Source organism: Myotis davidii, unplaced genomic scaffold, assembly GCF_000327345.1.
Source record: "Myotis davidii unplaced genomic scaffold, ASM32734v1 scaffold172, whole genome shotgun sequence".
NCBI classification, from domain to species: Eukaryota; Metazoa; Chordata; class Mammalia; order Chiroptera; family Vespertilionidae; genus Myotis; species Myotis davidii.
The window spans coordinates 1,754,731-1,761,900 of NW_006284343.1; positions in this window are offsets into that span (position 1 = coordinate 1,754,731).

Consider the following 7,170-nt stretch of genomic DNA (forward strand, 5'->3'; position numbering starts at 1 on the left):
CCAAACTCAGCAGCGGTGCCCTAGGAAACCAAGATGCTTTCTCTTTCTTCCAGGGCCAAATTCTTAAGCATTCCCAAGCTTCCCCACCAGTCTCCGTACATGAAGAACAACAGCACGAAATGCCTAGCATCACTCTCACAAGCATTCACACTCTTATATACATACACACATGCACAGTCTGTTTCACTCACAAATTCCACACACTGGTAAACAGGAAAGCAGTGAACTAGTCAACCAAGCCTTAATCTTTCAGTATCTATCGTCAGTCTGAGACAGGGGGGAAAAAAAACAAACAGGAAAGAAGAAAAAGAGGAAAGTAAAAGAAAAGCAAGACCCAGAGGGCAAAGAGTGGAAGGAGTAAGAAGGAGAAAGAAAAGAAAAAGTGAAGTCAGCTTTGTGTCAGGGTGTTTGACTGCAAAGGATGAAGGAGGTGGGGGGGCGGGGGGTGAGTTCTCCCTGGGCGTGTCTCCTGCTCCTCAGCTGTAGGTGGAACCACTCTGAGTGAGCTGGTCATGTGCTGGTGTGCACAGCACACATGTCTGTGTAGAGACACCACACAGACACACAGATGGGTCTGTTTTTTGTGTAAGAGCTGCCTTCCCCCTTCCCCTGCAAGAATGATAACCGGAGGGGGAGTAAGATGATTGGGATTAAAAAAAAAATGACAACACCAATAACTGACTTATATAAATGTTTAACTTTATTGAGAAGCTGTAAAAAAAATGTAGCTGATTCTCCAGGCATTAATAAAGAATGTCTTTTTATGGTGTGCCTGTCATCCGGGCTTACTGTGGGCCAGAAGTTGGGACTGCACACACACAGGCGAGCCAGAGTGTAACACTCAGGGTCCATGCGGCCAGGAAAGGAATGGAAAGCTCTGTTCCCCAGGAGGTCTTTCCTGGTAACATGTCCAGCCTTATAATTCATGCTGCTGAGGTTTAGCAAAGTAGCCACGGTAGCCAAAGGCGGGTGTTAATACAAACCAAACCTCAGCCCCTGTCCAGGCTCACTCCTGGGGACTGCAGAGCTCACACGGCTCCCCCGCCCTGCGTCACCACCACCCACTTGGAGACCATGGCTTTGGAGAGGGTCATGCCTACAGACACGTCTTTCTCTGTGTGTGACTGGCCTCTGCCAACTTGTGGTAAGACCTTGGATGCCAAAAGTAACCAATTACAGGAGTCCCCATCCTGTGGCTGAAGGCATCTCTTTGTGGGAGTCTATTCCCTGGATGTCATCAGAATGGGGATTAGAGACCCCGGGGCTCCCCAGGGCGTCTGGAAGGGAGTCTTGGTCAAGCTGGCATTTACCCATTTGCATCATCCTCCCCTAACTGCCAGTATCTACAGCTGTGCCCTTCAGATGAAGGTCTGCAAAACCATTAGTCACCAAGAAGAGATTTCTGGCCCACCCGTTACCCATTCTTTATCTATTGGATACCACCGCCTATTGGATATCCTAGAGAAACTGGGATAAAAAAAGAAAGTGATTGAATGGACTCACACACACAAAAAATGATTGAGCAATAACTTGAGATCTGCCATCAAATTAGACGCCAACATTTTTTCAAATTCGTCCTGAAAATTCTGAAATCTCTATCACATCAGTGTCCTCTTCTTTAATTCTAGGACCCTGGCATTCTCTTTCACTGGGATTCTTGCAATGTCTTTGCCAGTATCCTACTTTCCTCTGACATCTCTGCCTTCCCAATTATCTAGTTATCTTTCTAGAAACAAGTGTCTAATAACGTTTCTTGTCTTCCTGGCTTTCTCTTCTCTGGAGTGTAAAATGGAAATGTTTAAATGTATGCCCATCACATACACTGGGATAGTCACATTTCCCCACCCGTGCTGGGTCCATCCATGCCAGTGTTCCAGTGAGTCCTCTATTCCTCCTTGTGAACGCTCTTCTTGCACTTCTTGTGTTGGCAAAGAGCTATTCCTGCAAAGGCTAAGGCATGCGGTCATCTACTCTGTGAAGTCTTCTGAAGCCCCCCCGAGCAGGCGACTTCTCCCTGCGGTCTGGTTTTATCTTCCTTTCTGCTTCCCTCTTTTCTAATACCCATCCTGGTTGAAAACTATCGCCATCCTAAGGCAGTGGTTTGACTCCGATGACATGAAACAAACACAAGGAGGTCATAGACCCCATTTTTAGGTCTTAGTATAAGACATGACATATAAAAGGTATTCAGCAAATATGTGATAAGTATTTGATGGAAAAGAAGAATAAGTAAATAAGCATATGACTCATTCAGTGACCCTAATGGTGTTTGGTATGAGTGATGCAAAGCAGCAGCTAACCCACACATATTTGCTCACATATGTAGAATGACACAATTTATGTAAAACCTAATGTACAAATAAATACACAAACAGCCCAGTACTTTATATTTTCTTTGGGAATACAACTTGGTTTTTTTTTTTGCTTTTTTTACCAAACATATGCCCTGAAGGTCTTTCTGAGTCAGGCCTGTCTGCGTTTGTTTGTTTTCGTCTTTTGTTTTTCTTTTTGCTTTTCTAATTACTACTTTGGATTCCATAGGGCAGATATATCCCAGATGTTTTAGCTATTCTCCCTGGCTGAAAGATATTTAGATGGATTCTAATTTTTTTTTCTTTACTATTAGACTCAATTGCAGTTATGAAATCCTTGGGCAGATATGCATGATTTCCATAAGGGTTACTCCTGAGAAGAATTGCTAGGGTATAGGAAATGCACATTTTGCATGTTAATATATTTTTTAAAATTGCCCTACAAATTGGTTTACAAATTTGTACAAATCTGTACAACTTCACTAACACTAGATACACTGAAAGTCTCTTTCTATTCTTCTATCTTCTCATTCTACCCCCACTAAACTCCTCATTGCTATATTCTGGAAATTTAGTTCCAGATATTTGTTTTTTTACAATGAATGTTTATTAAACTTAGTGTTAAGTTTTCCTAATATCATTGCTCACCTTTGGTTTTTCTATCTCATTCTTTCTCCTTTGGATTCATCTTTCTTATCGCTGGTATATATTTTCTTAGGATTCTTTCAAAATGTTTACAGAAGTTTATCTTATTACTCATTTGTAGAAAACTACCTTTCTTTCAAATTTATGCTTAAATTAGGCACTAAGAATTAGGCTAAAAGAAACTTCCCCTCATTTAAAATTTTAAATTTCCTCCAGCATTTAAAATGCTCTCTGTATTCTTACACTCTATGCTGATAAAAAAACAAACAACAACAAAAAAAACGCTTATGTCACTACAAGCCTCCATCTAGTGTAGATCATCTTTTTTTTCCCTACTCTGATAGCTTTTAGATTTTACTCTTGATTCTTGACATTACAAAATTTTAAGATTATGTTTAGATGATGCAGTAAAGGTTGGTAAAGAATTAGGAAACTTCTAATATTGGGCTGTTTTATGTTTGGTGGATAAGGCATCTGAATGACTAGGTACCTGTCAGGCTTTATTTTAGATCCAGCATCAAAGGACCTAGAGTAACTGAGTTCTGACTCTAGCTCTGCGCGAATAGGTGGGTGACTGTTGTCTGAGTTTAAAGCTTCTCTGGACAATAGTTTCTTCTTTCCTCTGACAAGAAATGAGGTTATAAGATCCTTTGCAGTTAAAAAAAACAAACAAAAAACACAGTGTGCTAACAGCACTGAATTTTCATAAACTTTAAGAGATCTTTTGTGGTTCTTTCTTCCTTAAGACAATATCAAATATAAACTATCCCAGAAACAGTACTCCTAGCAGACTATCTCATTGAAATGGTTTCTAGAAATCTAACATCTCTTCACTGCCTTCCTTGTGTCCCTTTTCCTAGCAGTTGCATTTCATTTGAAAATATGGCATGAAAAGTCAGGAGAATACCTAAGTATAGGAATGTTGTTTCTTTTCATCTTCGAGCTGAGCTCGAAGGGGATGGTGTAGGTCAGTGAATTAAAGAAGGATTCTATATGAGACACTACATATATTCCAACTTTTGCCAAAAGGATTGGTAAACATTCACAAAGGAAACTCTGGAAGGCTAAAAGATTTCTCCCTCCAAAAGGCATGGGAGCCCTCTGAATTAAAGCTTCCGACCTCTGAGTACCAGGCTGCCCCTGATTAAAAACAAATGGAACATGTGCTGTGGAGCATAAGTCTGCCTGATTTATGGCTTGGAAAATTAAGTTACTATTACTTATGGGGCTTGGAAGCGAAGGCCCGATGCAATAGCTAATTGAGAGTGGAGAAGGGGTGGATGCTGAAATTGGGAAAATATATTTTAGAGAATGGCTGAGTGAAGACATCGGGGTATGTAATTAAATGGCCTTAAAAAAAAGTCACGCTCCCACCAACCTGTTATATCAAACAGTGGAAATGTGTTGGTTTTATTAACTGGTCTTCTGCCATTCCTTCCATCAAGCTGGGCATAACGGAGTTCATTTTCTCTGTTGACTGACTGACTGTAGGAAACATTTAAACTTCTCTGACCAGTTGTCTTATAATCATGGGATATTAGTTCAGGAGACACATGTGGTAGTTCTCCAGTCATTAAAGACTGTGTAAAATGCGGGCAATGACTAGGTTTTGGTAAGCTACACAGATGTCTCCTATGTTCTCCATAGTCTTAAAGGAATGTTTTGGTGAGTTTTCTGATTTATCAAATGAACTTCCAATAAATTCTAGGAAGGAATTTTATTTTCCGAGGAGTACAGAAACAGGAAGTTCTGGGTGTGAAAAGTCAAATGCCAGGAGACCTGGGAGGGCATGAAGCCGTGCGAGGTGCCCTCACCACCAGTTCTCCTTCCTGTGCAAATCCACTCTCCAAGCAGCTCAGAAAGCTGCCGGGTTAAGGACTCAAAAATCAATGATTTCTTAAAGTTGGGCTGTGACTAGAGGAGTGATCAAATGGATGACATGTGTGGAGACACTTTATTTTTATTGGACAATCCAACATTCCAGAAAGATTGCTGTAATTTAGAACAACTACTGAAAATTTCTGACATTGATGGTGATGCTCTCTCATCATAGTAAAGGCCACTTTCATAGTCATTGAACCCGGTTACTGAGGATACAGGTTTGTAGACTATTTAAATACAATGAAGGGCTATTTTGTCCCTTGAGGATTGTTTTTCTCATCGAAGCACTAAAAGAACATTTCCCCTATCTACTCTCATGTTGTAAATTCAGACACTTCTTTTGTAGTGGTGGTTCTCATCTGGGGGTGATTTTTGCTCTGCAGGGAGCCATTTCACAAAGTTTGGAGACAGTTTGGGTTGTCACACTGGGGCAGGAGGTTGCTACCAGGGTGTAGATGGTGAAAGCCAACAACGCTGCTAAATATAATAAAAGGAACAGAACAGCCCCCATGTAAAGAATGAATCAGCCCAAAACATCCCAAGTTAATCAATCCACAATAGTGCCAAAGTTCAGAACCCTACTCAAGAGATACCTATAACTGTGAAGTATATACATCATAACTCAGAAAATTGTAATCTGTGGACTCATAACACAAATTGAGGAGATCACTATTACTCTGAATGGATCCAATTTATAAAAATTCTATGTACACATCCTCTTTCAGGAGCACATTTATTGTTGAAAATGAGATGTAGATGCACAGATTTAAGGCAAAGAAACAACAGAAAGAAAGCCCATGGTGACACCAGGTAGAGAGGAAGCACCTTCTCCAGCCTGGCTGGCTCTGCACACAAGAACTCACAAAATATCTACCGAATGTTATTTCTTTAATCAATTAGTTATTTAAAAACATATCAGGGTAAGTCTTCTTAAGAATTCATATCATTTCTTTTTTTATAATCATCTAAGATGCCCAACGGGATTTTAAAAAAATCCTTCCTAAAGAAACTAAATTCTCAAAACAACAACAAAAAAGAAACTAGATTCTTATATTTTCCTAATTTAAATAAAATTAAAGAAAAAGTGGCTTTCAGGGTGTGGGCTTGGATGAAATGGGACGTAGTTTGGGGGCAGTTTCAGTCTCAGACCCAACTTCATTTAGTGAGATACACCAACTATTTCCAGACACAGAAATATTTGTGTGACTTTCAGAGGCACATCCTGCTGCAGCCTCAACCCCAGCTGGGCACTCCTGGGGACCCTGTTTTCCCGTCAATCACTATAAGACCACGGTCTCAACTTGAGCTCACTCACTAGCCTGAGGTAACAAAGATGTTTCACACCCGCTAAGTAGGGGCTGGCAGGTAACCCATCTAACCCCCGAGATGGGAAACACATGGTTAATAAATTGTTTGGTCACACATCCTGCCACTCTGACTCCAAGATGCTCACACCAGCTGCCCATCCATCCATGGACTCTAACCTTTGAGGGAGGCGGGAAGGGTTCTGGTCAGGAATTTTGAGGAGGGCAGGGAAGGCAAAGAAACAGTGACCAAAGGGAAGGGATCCGGAGGGAATCAGAAACAGAGAGACCAGGAGCTAAGGCCAGTTATCTGGGCTGGAAGTTTCTAGACTTTCTCTGAAGTGTCTCACATAAACACAAAGCGTGAAATGTTGTTAAAGAAATACTGAGTCTCTCTGGATGTGTATAAGCATATGTAGAAACCATATTTCACACTCTCTTATCTTGTTTAAGTGATTGATTCTAGGCTAACATAACTTTCCTTTATTATTAAGGATTTTTAAAGATTATAAGAAATAAAAGAAGAGTTATTAGGATAATAAGGACGGGAATAGAAATTAAAGATCTGACAAAACAAAACTCCTCTCCATATACTATATAATAAAGAGGTAATATGCAAATTGACCATCACTCCAACACAAAGTTGGCCGCCCCCATGTGGTCAAATATGGCTGCCCCCATGTGGCCACAAGATGGCCTGCAGGGGGGAGCAGTTGTGGGCGATCAGGCAAGCAGGGGAGGGCAGTTGGGGGCACCCAGGCCTGCAGGGGAGGGCAGGCAGGGGTTATTGGGCCAGCAAGGGAAGGCAGTTGGGGGCACCCAGGCCTGCAGGGGAGGGCCGTTGAGGGGACCAGGACTGCAGGGAAGGGCAGTTGGGGGGACCAGGCTGGCAGGGGAGGGCAGTTGGGGGCAACCAGACCTGCAGGGGAAGGCAGTTGGGGGGGGATCAGGCCTGCAGGAGAGCAGTTAGGCATCAATCAGGATGGCAGAGGAGTGGTTAAGGCAGCCGTGGGCAAACTACGGCCCGC